Source organism: Tursiops truncatus, chromosome 1 (genome assembly GCF_011762595.2).
Source record: "Tursiops truncatus isolate mTurTru1 chromosome 1, mTurTru1.mat.Y, whole genome shotgun sequence".
Taxonomy (NCBI): Eukaryota; Metazoa; Chordata; class Mammalia; order Artiodactyla; family Delphinidae; genus Tursiops; species Tursiops truncatus.
This window is the reverse complement of record NC_047034.1, coordinates 119372432-119387468: the sequence shown is the minus strand read 5'-3', so window position 1 is coordinate 119387468 and position 15037 is coordinate 119372432. Positions and strand designations below refer to the sequence as shown.

Here is a 15037-nt window from a genome sequence, read left to right as displayed (position 1 = left end):
ACATACAAAATCGACTCAGAAGTGTATTTCATTCCAACAAGACTTCTACTGAGTACACCTTTCTTTCAGATATATTGGTAAAAATACGTATTGATCTTCAGATCAAGAAGCTTGCAGAAATACAACACTTATTATTTGGCCTCCTCTCTGCATGGTACCTCTGTGCTCTGCTTGGGTGACCTGTTGCTGTCAGCACCGAGGTGTCACAAATGCCATTGGTACCATCATGAAACCGACCCATGCATGCAAAGCTGCCATTCATACCAGGGTCTGGCACAGTGACCTGGGAGGATGGTTGAGGTACCTGCTACCTTCAGAAAAAGAGAAGTCTTCCCTCCACACTCCCAACAAGGAAGGCAGGAATGCTTCCACCAACAAAATAGTTTTGCCATTGAAAGACAGACCTGGAAAAAGACAGACAGGAAACCATGAAAATTCAGTGTTATAATTACTGCTATTCACCTTGGTAAGGGAAATAACATTAGTAAAGGAAGATCGGGCATCCTCTAAATCAAGGTTTCTGGATCTCAGAACTATTGGAGGGAGTAATTCTTTGTGGGAGTTGTCCTACGCACTGTGGGATTTTTAATAGCTTCCTGGCTTCTACCTCCAGATGCCAGTAACAGCTCCCTAAGTCACAGCAATCAAAAGTGTCTCCAGACTTTTCTGAATGTGCTCTGGGGGACAAAAATCTCCCCAGGTTGAGGACCACTGCCCTAAATCCTGAGATTAGGGGGCTGAAGAGGAATGAAAGAAAGATAGAGCCTGACTCTGACTGGCTGCGTTTAGGCAAAACTGCTCTCTCCTCCTCCTTAGTAGTGTGGATCCGTAGACAAATGGAGCTCAATGAGTGCTGATTGCTCCTTCTATGTCTGTGGCAAGCTGCTCCGTTCTCCCCTCTCCCCTACCAATTAGAAATTATGTTGCTTGCGGGCAATTTCTATCAGAACAGCAACATCCCCTGTATTCCTTCAGAGCTTTTCCTTATGACCTGTGGTCGCGAAGTTGAAAGTCCCCACATGTTCTGAAGAGCTTGGCGACAGCCCAATGCGAATCCAGAGGTAGCAGTGAAAACCATGGTACTTCCAATTAAATTTATCCTTTTTCAAAAAAAAAAGGTCATGAAGAACCTAGGGCTAAGACGGGAATAAAGACACAGACCTACTAGAGAATGGACTTGAGGATATGGGGAGGGGGAAGCGTGAGCTGTGACAAAGTGAGAGAGTGGCATGGACATATATACACTACCAAACGTAAAATAGATAGCTTGTGGGAAGCAGCCGCATAGCACAGGGAGATCAGCTCGGTGCTTTGTGACCGCCTAGAGGGGTGGGATAGGGAGGGTGGGAGGGAGGGAGATGCAAGAGGGAGGAGATATGGGCACATATGTATAACTGATTCACTTTGTTATAAAGCAGAAACTAACACACCATGGCAAAGCAATTATACTCCAATAAAGATGTTAAAAAAATATATATCCTTTTTCAGCGCCCAGCCTTTTCACTTTCCCACCCAATTTTTCTGGAGTCACAGGTACTCTATCCCACCAAGCAAGTTGCCAAGGGGCTTTACCATAAGCAGGACCAAGGAGCTTGAAGTGACCATATTGGCAAAACGCCTTCTGGCAAAGACAGAAAAAGAGAAAAAGGGGGCTGGTTAAAGAACACCAGTCTCCACAGATCTCCCTCTCCTCCTCTGCTCTAGGTACTTTAGGAAACCAGCTGGCACCAGCCTGGGAAACTTTGGGGCTTAATCCTTTTGAGTTGAGTTGAAAGGAATAACTTTGAAAGTTAAAAATTTTTAAATATACACATACATACCAATTTTAACTAAAAGATTCACAGTAGATGTAATGCTGAATGTGTGTCTAATCAGGATTAAAGCAGGAATCCTCCCAGGTTTCCACTGAATGGAGGTCAGATCCAGAGGAATGACTGCTTCTGAAATACCCCTCTTTTAGAGGAGGATTTTCTAGAACAAATTTGTCAGGTTCCCTTTCTTTGTTTCCTTTAATTAATCACCTCCTCTCTCCACACTATATCTCCTCATGTTGCTGCTTCCCTCTGGCTCTTGTTAAGTATCTGTGTCTTGATTCCTGAGAAGGGTAACCTTTTCACAGATGCCAACCTATAGCTCACAAACCCTTTTCATTACTGCACTTTTAATGGGGCCCAGGGATCATCTGAGAGCTTGTCTCGAGACCATGGGGATTTTTGTGCTTTTTTTTTTTCTCCTTGCTGAAAAAAATGTCTCACTAATTGCTTTCTTTTTGTGCTGGTAAAAATGAACTTCTATGATCGTGTTTTTGCATGCTTAGCACATTAAATTTTTTTTTCCATGTGCATGCAGCACTGAGCTCACTTAGAAGATGTTCAATTAGCTATAATTGTAAGCCAAATTACAGCAGCACCAGGAGAGAGTTATTCCAACACAGTGATTATTTGGGTTAAATTATTTCCAAAGCTAACATTTCCCTGGGAAAGAGGAAAAAATGGGTGCCAATAGTAGGAAAAAGGGCTAGCACTAGACAATCCATCTGAAATGAAGGACCTGATTTCTTTCTCTCTCATGCTCTCTGCCTTTCCTTAGTTTCTTCTTACCTTCCTTCCTCCTTTTCTCCCTCCAACAATAATCATTAGCTTTGGAGTCACGTGGACCTTCTACAGTAGTTTTGTGACCTTGGGCAAGTCACTTTACCTATCTGAGCTTGTTTGTAGGATGGTGATAATAAAAATTATGTTGTAAAGTTGCTGTAAGGATTGCAAATAATATAAAGTGCATTGAATAGTTCCTGGCACACCATAGTCAATATTGTAAATGTTGTTGTTGTTTATTTTTATATTATGTCACCATGCAGCCAAAGAGCTATTCTACAGAAGTCGAGCATGAGAAGGGTAGAGATTTTTCTCTCTTGTGGAAATAACCATCAACATCCCTAAAAACCCCACCTTTGCAAAAGCAAACTGCCAAGCTTACGCTTTTGAGGCAGTTGGAGCCAAGATGCATCAGCCTTAGACAGTGACCTCTTATTTACACCTGAAATAAAATCTGAAGAGAAATGAAATCCTTTAAATCAAATACAAAAATCAGAAAGAATTTCTCAAACAAGGGGGATGATAATTAAAAATAGAAAGACAACACATTTACTGAGTATCTGCTATATGGCAGGAAGTGTTTTAGATGATTTTAGGTGTATTTTTTCAATTAGTTCTCAAAATTGCTCTGGAAAGGGATTTTCCTGATTTTTCAAGTAACAAATCCAAGCTAGCATAGAATGGAATCAGGTTTCAAAACTCGGCTTATCTTGCACTAGCATCCATGAGTTTTTCACTACACAGTACTGCCTCCACTGTGATGGAGAAAAAGGAATAAAAATAGGAAACGTTCACAATCCAGAATTGTGGTAAAAGCAAACAAATCTGCAGTTCTGCAGTCCTGAGGAAAATTTTGGGAATTACCCAGGAGAAGTTGCAGGGACAAAAATAAAAACAACCAAACCTGGGCTTCCCTGGTGGCACAGTGGTTGAGAGTCCGCTTGCCGATGCAGGTGACATGGGTTCGTGCCCCGGTCCGGGAAGATCCCACATGCCGCGGAGCGGCTGGTCCCGTGAGCCATGGCCGCTGGGCCTGCGCGTCCGGAGCCTGTGCTCCGCAACGGGAGAGGCCACAACAGTGAGAGGCCCGAGTACTGCCAAAAAAACAAAAACAAAAAAAACAACCAAACCTGTCTTGATTACTATGGCTCATGATTGCAAAGTAAAACCAAAAAAAAAAAAAAAAAAACACATCATCATTTCCTCTGTTTTAATTATGGAAAAAAGAGGGCTAGAACAATCTCAAGGTTCAAAAAACATACATTATTATTTTCTAGGCACAAAGAGCCAGAAATGATTGACAGAAGCAAGACTCTCACCGTGATAAGCAGGGACAAAACAATTATGAGGGCAAAGCACAGTAATTAGGGAAGCCAAGGAGTTTCACATTTTCCTCTCCTTATTAGCACACTGGTTAGGGAAAGTGAGGAGAGGTGGTGTAGCCATTACCAGTAGGATTTGAATACCTTTTTCCTTCCCAGTTTTGTGTTGCTTGTAGTTACTCAAGCATGCAGACTGCAGAGCTCCCCCTGATCAATTTCCTTCCATATTTCAGGAGCCACAAGGGCAAAGATGAACCATTTGACAATTGCAGTCCCTTCACAGGGGATCATTTGAGGGCTCAGCTGCTGCAGTAACAGACTGTGGTCCAAGACTGTCAGCTCAATTAGCACCATATGCAAAACATGATGGAGAAGCAAAGTTCCTCTCCCTCCTTGGACATCCTACCTTTTGGAAGGCTAACTAGATACAAAAAGAGCAGGGGTTGTACCTTTCTCCTCAGGCCAGAGATCCAAGGCAGCACAGCAGCCAACCCAACGGCAGGGTACTAATTAAATTAGGCTTCTAGAATTAAAACACTGCCCCAGGTGCCAGGCCCCACTGATGAGGATAGGTCTCCAAAGCACTCTCAGTCTAACTTTATGTTTAATTAGTGAGATAAAAGAATAGTATCTCAAATATCTGTCTTTTAATCAATGGACTCATATGCAGGAAAAAGGTATCTTTGCCATCTTTAAAGAAGGTTTTGAAGCTCACTAATTTCACTAACTTCCATCGCTTCTTTTATCTCAACTCATCAGGAAAGGGTGAGATTCCAGCAAGATCATGAAATGCAATGAAAATAATTTGAATGTTGGTTTGCCCTTCAGTTTTTACTCATAATAATCCATGGTCTGCTTAACACCACTTCAAAAATTAATCCACAGTGAAGAATGTCAGGTTCTTCTTTCAGAGGTTTTCTTTTCCCATCCTTAAATTCAAATCAGTCAGAGGGAACAGAATTAATGTCCAGATTGAGGATAGTTTGAGGTGAGAAGAATAAAAATGGACGGGACACTGGATGACATATGTTTATCCTGTACCAGGTATGAAATTGTAGGAGGCAGAATAGCACAGAGAAGTTCTCAAACTTTAGCCTATGTCAGAATCACTAGAGGGTTCATTCAAATGCAGATTGCTGGACCCCGCCCCAGGGTTTTAGAATCCGAAGTTTTGCAGTGGGACCCAAAAGCGTGCATTTCCAACAAGCTCCCGGGAGACCTGATGCTGCTGGTCCTGGGACCACACTTTGAGAAGCACTGGCATTGTAGTGAGCTTTCGAGTCAAGCATGGGTGAAAATCTGGTTCAAGCCCTCACTGTGTGTGACCTTCCATGGGCAAGTTACTCAGTCTTTCTGACCTTCGGATTCCCCATCTATAAAGTGGAGACAATGATTCTTACCTCATAGAGAGGATTAAGTAAAATAATGCATGAAAATCACATATCACAGTGCCAGGCACATGATAAATGTTCTATAGCAATCAGCCATGCTTAATATAACATTACTGGGAGAGCAATCAACCAAGCACTAAGGGCTAATCTTTAACTTCCTGGATGCTAATGAAAGGATTATGGTTTGAAAGAATTTAAGTGTTTGTAAAACAAATAAACCATATATTAGCATCCTATAATCCAGGTTATACAACAAAAAGAATATGAGAATAATGTAAAAAGCACAACATGAATAAAATGATAACCACATTTGCAGTGCAGTAAAGTTAAATATAAATGGTTAATTACTAATGTCTCCAAGGAACATGTATTAGACTCCTCTTTTGTGTTACCTCAGATCTTCTTGGTCTCACCTATGCCATTGGCCACTGAGTCATCTACCATCACCACAAACCAACTTCCTGTGGGCACAACTTGACCACACCTTGCCTCATATCAAGCCTGGTTCCTATTGCCTTGTACCCCCCACCCCCCAGATCACTGCCATTGGGGTACCCCTGTTGCCCTGAGGAGAGATGTCACAAGTTCTTGAGGCCTTTGCAGCTCAACCTAGCAGTTAACACTTGGGGACCTATGGAGTAAACCTTTGACCAATAGGGATCAGGGCCAGGGAATAAGGGCCCTTCAGGGATCAGGGCCCTTCTCCATCACATCCCAAATGTCCCAAGGCACAGTCATTCTTAGAGTCTCAGAAGAGTTTAGTGAGACTGACAATCAGTTGCCCTTGATTCCAAACACTGTCCAGCTCAATACCACACTGTAGGATTGGCTCTCCCTCCTACCCTGCCTCACTCCTGCTCTCCTCATTCCCACTTACATGGGATTGCTTTCCCTAAAGAAATAGTAGCACATGAGGTTTTTGCTCAGGCTCTGCTTGCTAGAGAGACCAAGCTAGGATAGACAGTATGTAAATAAATGAATTTTGACTGCTAGTTTCTCCTTAGTAAGGGGTGGTTTGTGGAATGAAGGAGTGAGCAATTGGATAATTAAATGAGAGTAAGAATGAATTAACAAAGGAATGAAGGGATTCGGTAGACTGCTGGGCTGAGATCATTTTAGCCTTGTTTCTTTCAGCCCCTTTGACTCTCCTATTGTCTTTGTTAAAAGATAAACTGTGGCATTTAAAAAGATTTAAGAATTTATTTGAGCAAAAGTTCATTTAAAGTGGGCAGTGCCAAATCGGAAGTAGTTAGGAGCAATCTACCTGCAGGAACCTGGGGCAAGACTTTTATGGAGAAGAAACAGAAACAAAGCAAAGCAGTTATTTGATTGGCTCTAGCTTAAGTGGTTGCCTTATCTGGGAAAGCCTAGTTGGTTGTTTGTGATTGGTGGTCCTTAGATTTTGATTTCTTAACCTTGAGGCATTTACAGGTTTAGGTTTGGGTTGCTTATGTAGGTTGGTAAGGTGTTAGAAACACCTGTCTAATGGCTTCCTTGTTTAATTAATTTAACACTGTTTTCACGCTTTCACAGTTTCTCTTTTATGTGTGGGATGCTTGATTATGCCCTTTGTAAGTAACACTGTCACCAGCAAAACTGGCTCTGTGCTGCTAGGGATCTGCTACCTTCACTCTAAATTTCTATAAGTTGATTTTTTCCTCTCCCTGTTTAGTTGTTATTTCTCTCATTCTACCAATCTGCTTACTAATTTTTCTACTTTATCAGTATATTCCTATTTAGCATTCTCATTATTACTGCTACTCTTTCTCCTCCCTAGTTGTGTGTTTAGTGTCTCTACAAGTTGGAAATGACTTTTTACATGCCCTTCAGGGAGTTCTTTCATTTGCATGAAAATGACCAGTTTCCTGGCATTGCCAGGAGGGTACTAACCCCCCAAACAAACTCTGTCTCTATGGTGCTTCTTGTTCTTTCAATTTAATCATCCCTCACCCCTTGCTTGGAAGTCTAATGAATGAAATGATCTGTCATTGCTTTTGCTTTTAACTCTTCAATGCTCCTTAAATATGGGCTCCATGCAATTTTTTTCAGTAGCAGTCACAAAAGAATAGGGAAGCAAAGCTCAGATTTTGTTAGAGTCAATCCCCACCTACCATGTTACAGTTCCTCCTTAGTACAGTAATTGCCTGCCCATCCTTCAAGCCATAGTTCTTCACATAGACAACAAGGAAGCTGAATAAAATATGAACAGAGGGACTTCCCTGGTGGCGCAGTGGTTGGGAGTCTGCCTGCCAATGCAGGGGACATGGGTTCGATCCCTGGTCCAGGAGGATCCCACATGCCGCAGAACAACTAAGCCCAATGCACCCCAATTACCGAGCCTGCGCTCTAGAGCCCGTGAGCCACAACTACTGAAGCTCACATACCTAGAGCCCATGCTCCACAACAAGAGATGTCACTGCAGTGAGAGGCCCATGCACTGCAGCGAAGAGTGGCCGCGGCTTGCTGTAACTAGAGAAAGTCCGCACACGGCAACGGGGACCTAACACAGCCAAAATTAAATAAATAAAATAAATAAATTATTTTTTAAAAAAATGAACAGAATAGGGCTGGATTGGAAAGTCACCAAATTAAAGGCAAAGACGAGGATGAAAAGCAATGGAATAAAGGCATAGGGTTGTTAGTCTACTGCTCAGTTCTGCGGAACCCTAAATGTTCAAGTTTTTTGGCATCCACATATTCACCAAAAGTCTTCCATTTCCTGTATTACAAAGTCAATGCTTTCTGGGGGCAAGTTCAACTGGTCAAATCTATGCAAAGCAAGCACATTTTTAAAAATTCTAGCAATTAAAATAATTGGCTAGCTAAGAAAAGACTGTCCTGGTTAATTGGTCTCCACTGAAGAAACATTAGGCTTAAGGGAAAATGTATGTTTAATAGAAGTAATAAGTTATTAACACAAATGGAAATCCTGCAAAATGTAAAACAGTGAGTAGTGAAAACTGTTCAAGTTGCTTGCTAAAGCTAAATTAGTTTGTTCCTTTCTCCCACACTATCCATTAAGCTGTTAACTGATTTAAAATATTAATAGAGTTCAGGAATCACAGAGAAACACCTCCTTATTTGCAATTTTTCTGTCAGATGTCTTACTACTGTATCAAAAATGATTATTCATAGTACAAGCATATGCTGCAATTAATCAAAACCATACTGCACAGCAAACAGGAGTGTTTACAAATGTTCCTAGAGTTCTTAGCCTGGTTAAAAAACAGATCCTGTATCCCCTTATAATTTTAAGTGATCTGCCTTAAAAGTCATGTTTTCTCTTGTTTATATTATAGATTCCATAGAGTTCAGTTTTCCTGTGGTGCTAATTTATGGTATTTATATTGTAAACCCGGCATTAATAACTATCAAAAAAAAAAAAACCCACCATGCATTTAAAGGGAACTATTAGTTGCATCTCCAAGGAGAAGATGACTAGTTTTCTGTGCCCTCGTGCAGCTGCCTGTCACCCTGCTGGGTCACTCAGGAGTTTCATAATGTACAGCAGGCAAATGAGTGTTTGTTATCATTTCTTAGGGCTTTGTTGCACAATGCCTTTGGAGAACTGGGATAAACCACGAGTGTGTCACACAAAGCCCCTTTTTCCCATTCTTTTAAGGCTGAGAAGCAACATCCTCATTCACACCCTCTTGTCTCTAGACCTTACCCTAGTTTCCACTCTGCCCTTTTTTTAACTTTTTATTTTAGATAATGATCAATTCACAGGAATTTCCAAAATAGTGTACAGAGAGGTCCTGTGTATTCTTCACCCAATCTCCCCCAGCGGAACATCTTGCATAACTACGGTGCAATATCAAAACCTGGAAATAGACATTGGTCTACTCCCCTTTTTATTTTTGAAAATTTTTTATTTTATTTTTTGACAGGAAAATAGGATTTATTGATGGATGTGAGTAAGGAGGGGACAGTGCCATGGGTGTCAGGAGCACAGGGCCCGCCATTTGTCCAGAGGGCCATGATTAGGGATGTATTTGACTACACAGCCTGAGCCACTTTTCTGTCACCATGTTTTCAAATTCATCAGCAGTAAACTTAGTAAATCCTCACTTCTTGGAGATGTGGATCTTCTGGTGGCCAGAGAACTGGAACTTGGCCCAGGGTAGGGCCTCAATCACATCTCCTTGTTCTGCAGCTTGGTGCGGATGGACATTACGATTTGGCTACCGTGCCCTGGGGCTTTCCAAAGGCACTGTGCATACCTATCTGGAGCCTAGACTGGGGACAGCATTGCCAGTCATGAATGTCCACTGGAAAGGGCTGCTGCCAAGGTCCCTTAGGGCAACACATACAGGCAACAGGCTCATACACTACCCTACCTAGGAGGCTGCTGTTTGCAACCATTGCACTCCAGGCCCCCACGGGGAAAAGAGCATGGAGGTTGAATTGGCTGCAAGGTCTACTCCCATTTTTAAAGGGGCCTATTACTTATCTCTGAGTAGAAAGAGTCCCTGAACCCATCTTATTTTACTAGCTACAGTGGACAAATTACAAAAGAGTGAAAAAAGAAATGAAAACTGAGGTATTCGTAAGGTAGAATACTCCTTTGCTTCTCTACTAGAAAGTTTCATACAACCTAATTGTTTCCTTGACCCATATGTGAACTCTTCCTTGAAGTTGATATAAGGGAAGAAATATCACTAACAAGAGCATTACAATTTTAAATGCCACTAAAAAGAACATTACAATGTTAAGTGCCAATAACAAGAGCATTGCAATTTAAAAATCTCTTCCCAACCATTTTAAGACAATTGTGTTAAACCATCATTTAAGAAGCTTTAGTTGTGGAAAAATTTAGTCTCAATCGCTAGTAATTTCATAGTCAACCCGAACTTTACTGGGAATTTGTAACTGTGAATATTTGAAAAAATATATTCTCTCACTTTACAATTAAATGATATAAATATTTTGAAGATTATGTCAAAAGTCTGTCTTTCATAACATGAGGACTCAATAATTTGAAGGGCTTTCCCAATATAAGTAGAACCTGCATAAAATTAAAATTTTTACTTTATTGCTGAATTTGCAGTGAATAAGGAAACACTTGAAAAAAAAAAAAAAAAGGTGAGCTAAAACCATCAGTGATCAGGTAAAGACAAGGGAAAAGCAAGGTTGCCCTGAGGGCAATGGGCTATTAGTACTGAAATTGGTGACTAAGCCTTGTGCCAACAATGAGGGGGAAATTTATTAAAAATTGGCACATTAAACTGGACCCTGAAAGGATTATTCACAAACTAAAATTAACACAATATCACAGACAAATGAGAAACAAACCACCATGAATGAAAGTCAACAGAAATAACAAGCTACAGTTCCAAACACCGAAGATATCAGATATTAGAAGAATCGGTTTCGGAATAGAAAGTAGATACACATACAGTACTTAAAGAAATCCTAAAAATAAAATGACACAAAGTAGGAGAAAGTTAGCAAGCAGCACGGGACCATCAAAATGAACAGATAGATTTGCAGTTTTGTAGTTAAGGGAGAGGGTGTTGGAGTAGATAATACAATCACGTGCCTGGTAGTAAAATGAAGAAATAGGTCTAGTGTTGGTAGTAGACATCTGGTGGGTTGGGAGATGTTCTGACTAATAAATGAAAATATAATATCGCTGTGCATCTATTCATATATTTTTAATTTGTTTTGCTCTTATAAGAAAATTTGCTCTTAATACTATTGATGATTATTGCCACTGTAATATTATCCTAGAGTTTTATCATGCAGTTTTATAGACCCTTTCTCCACTTTAAATGTTGATAGAGGTGGTACAGATACATATACCTTAGGTTTTTGGCACCCTTTGGAGATTCAATTTAGTTTCTGTATAAGTTGTTTTTATATTTCTCTTTTTTCCCCTGTAGTCAATTACGTTTCATTCTTATTTTATGCCTATTACACAAAAATATCAAAAGTTTTTGTGGATACCAGTGACTTACAATAAATAGTAAGTTTTAACAATTCTATATCACTTTTTAGCTATCTTTGGATTACATATTAACTCATTTTGAATATTTCAAAATCAATATTGAATTGTTGTATTTCAGTATGTCTCTCAATATGCTTTGAATATAGACACGACTAAGGCTTACTGATGGACTTGACATGGAATGCAAAACAGAGAGATGAACAGTTTTTGTGAAAAAAAATGAACAGGTAGACTTGGATTAAAGATTAAATACAACTTTTAAGAAATGAAAAATAAAATTATTGAAAGTACAAGTACAGTGAATGCATTAAATAGAAGATTAGACAGATAAATAGAAAAGAATTGGCAGATAGCTCTAAAGAAATTACACAGAATACAACTTTAAGGAACAAAAGGTGAAAAAGTCTCAGAACTTTTTTGCTCATCTCTAAAATAGGAATTAAAATACAGTCATTCCTCAAGGTCCATTCATGTTACTGCAGATGGTAAGATTTCATCTTTTTATGGCTGAGTAGTATTCCACTGTATATGTATTATACCACACCTTCTTTATCTATCCATCTGTTGATGGACACTTAGGTTGTTTCCATATTTTGGCTGTTGTAAATAATGTAATGAACATGGTGGGTGCATACATCTTTTCAGACTACTGTTTTTGTATTCTTTGGATAAATACCCAGAAGTGGGTCATATGGTAGTTCTATTCTTAATTTTTGGAGAATCTCCATACTGTTTTCAATAGTGGTTGCAGAAAAACTAATAAACAAACACAAAATAAATGAACAAACCAAACCAAACAAAAACAGACACATAGACACAGAGTAGTGATTACCAGAAGGGAAAGGGTGAGGGGGGCAGAGAATGGATAAAGGGGATCAACTACATGGTGATGGATGGAAAATAAACTTTTGGTGGTGAGCACATTGTAGGGTATACGGAAGCAGAAATATAATGGTATCAGCTTAAAGAAAAATGCACAACATAAAAGTTATTAAGTTTTATTTGGGGAACTTACTAAGGACTATAACCTGGGAAACTGGTTCTCAGTTTAACCTGAAGATGTAGGGGTGGAGCCAGGATATATACGAATTTTTTGGCTGGGAAATATGTATAGTCAAGCATACATATTGGTAACACTTCACTGCTAATCATAAACAACAGTTAATCTCAAGTTAATAATTTTAGTGCTTTTCTATGTATGGGAAGATGCGAAAATCTAGGGTCAATGAAATTCTTCCTTAGATATGTATCTTAACTATCTAGGTGAATTCTCCTTAGGGTGCTCTGTCAGTGGGTGACTGCAATGGATTGTGACTTAACATTTGTATATTGGGGTGATGAGCAACACTGTTTGTTCTTTTTGTTTACATTATACACATAAAACTTATATAATATTATAAATCATTTTTAGCTCAATTAAAAAAAATACAGTCATCCCTTAGTATCCAAGGGGCATTGGTTCCAGGACCCCCCCCCACCATGGATACCAGAATCCAAGGATGCTGAAATCTCTTATATAAAATGGTGTAGTGTTTGAATGTAATTTATGCACATCCTCCTGTATGCTTTAAATCATCTCTAGATTATTTATAATACCTAATACAATGTAAATGATATGTAAATAATTGTAAATAAAATGTAAATGTTATGTAAATAGTTTCCAGTACATGGCAAATTCAAGTTTTGATTTTTGAAACTTTCTGGAATTTTTAAAAAAATATTTTCAATCTGCCATTGGTTGAATCTGCAGATGCAGAACAGAAGATAGGGCAGGTACAGTGGGCTACAGAGGGACAACTGTACCTGCCCTCTCTTCTTCTGCTTGCCACTAGATTCTACTTCATGAGAACAATGCAAGGTATGTGTGATAGTAACCTATAAGTGGAAAACACTATTATATACCAACAGGTAGAATGGAGACTACCTCTGTCCCTTTCTGTCTCTTTCCCTCAGGCTATCCTTATCTAATTTATTTTTCTCTTTGTTGGTTCTCTTCAACTCGTTCTTGTTCATTATACTCTGATTTTCCCTGGACATAACTGTTGAGAGGCAAAGTGAATATAATCTGTGATTTAGCCCTTCCCCAACCCCTTAGGATCAACTGAGGCACCTGTTTGCCAGGTGTGGACTGGACAGGTGTGGAGCTATTTATCATACTGGTTAGAGGTGTGCAGCTGAGAGGCAACCCCTTGACTTGGGTGGCTCAGGGTGTACAATCCTTTTCAAGGATTGAAAAGTGCACTGAGCCTTAGGAGACACATGGGCTAGGAATTGCCAGGAGCACAAGTTCTTCTACTGAGAAGGGACACTCAACTCTCCATGGCTGTCCAGAGGCTAATCAGCCACAAATCTATACGGAGACTCAGCTTCACAGATCCTACAGTTTGCAAATGGAGATTAAGATTTGAAAACAACAGAATCTAATTGCTATTAAGAAGCAATCCCCTCTAGAAGAGGCCTCAGCAGCGAAGAGAAGGATATTTATTGTCGTCTAATAGGGTATGACTCAAATACAGCCTCTCGGGCAACAGAAAATGATTCCAGCATTACCCTTGCAATTGTAGTGGTACTTGTGTGTTGGAAGCCCTCATCTTTGTGGTGTGAAGGGCAGGATACAAAGTTCTGGCTAAGAGAGTAGACTCTAAAGCAGTGGTTCTCTACCCCAGCTGCACGGGGAACTTTAAAAGAGACGGGTAGGGCTTCCCTGGTGGCGCAGTGGTTGAGAGTCCACCTGCCGATGCAGAGGACACAGGTTCGTGCCCCGGTCTGGGAAGATCCCACATGCCGCGGAGCGGCTGGGTCCGTGAGCCATGGACGCTGAGCCTGCGCGTCCGGAGCCTGCGCTCCGCAACGGGAGAGGCCACAACAGTGAGAGGCCCGCGTACCGTAAAAAAAAAAAAAAAAAGAAAAAAGAAAAAAGAGACTGGTACCCAGTCCTACGCCCAGAGATTCTACTGGTCTGGGTGCAGCCTGGACGTAAGGATTTTTCAAAACCTCCCAGTGAGTTCTAATGTGCAGCCCAGGCTGAGAACAGAACGCTGGTTCTCACAGCTCAGCGTGCATCAGTGTCACCTGGTGGCCTTTTTAAAACACAGTTTGAACTCTAGCTTCTCAAGGTCTGGTCCCTGGCTCAACAACATCAGCGTCATGTGGGGATTTGTTAGAAATGCAGATTCTCGGTGCCTTACAGCCCTAACTAATTGGAAATTCTAGGAGTGGGACCCAGCAAATTTGAATTTAAAAGGCCCCCCAGGTGATTCTAATTCAAAGCTAAACTTTGAGAACTCCTGCTACAGACGGAGCCATTTTTTTTCTGGGTTAACCCCCTTCTGTGACGCTTCCTAGCTTTACAACTTGAATATGTTACTTCTTTTTGTGTCCAGCTTCATCACCTATAAAATAGGGCTAATAGTACCTTCCTCATAGCATTGTGAGGCTTAATGAGTAAAGAAATAAAAGAGTAAAAGAATAAAATGAATAAAATAGTAAAAGCATAATGTGTTAAACTGTATTATACCGATTTAAAGTAGGCTTCTGAAATCACATTAACATCTACCTTTTCATCTCAGTAGTTATTCAGAATTGAGATCTGTGGAGAAAAGCCTTGGCTCCAAAACAGTAATCACCTGGGGAGATTTTTTTAAGTCCTGTTGCCCAAACCTCACCCCCGGAGATTAAAAGAAATCTCCTCCGGGGAATTCTAAGGTGTAGCCAAATTTGAGAACCAGTGATTCAGATTTGAGTTTGTTAAGCCGATTTGTTTATGCTTAGATAGGTTTG

The 15037-nt window shown here is 40.2% G+C and overlaps 1 non-coding gene across 1 annotated transcript; it reads right to left on the bottom strand.

Annotated features, from left to right (window-relative positions):
* Positions 1 to 9586: 9586 nt before the first annotated feature.
* LOC117309793 (small nucleolar RNA SNORA70) lies at positions 9587 to 9724 on the bottom strand. Its single transcript, XR_004524091.1, has one exon. It is a non-coding gene; the product is annotated as a small nucleolar RNA SNORA70 (small nucleolar RNA).
* Positions 9725 to 15037: the final 5313 nt, after the last annotated feature.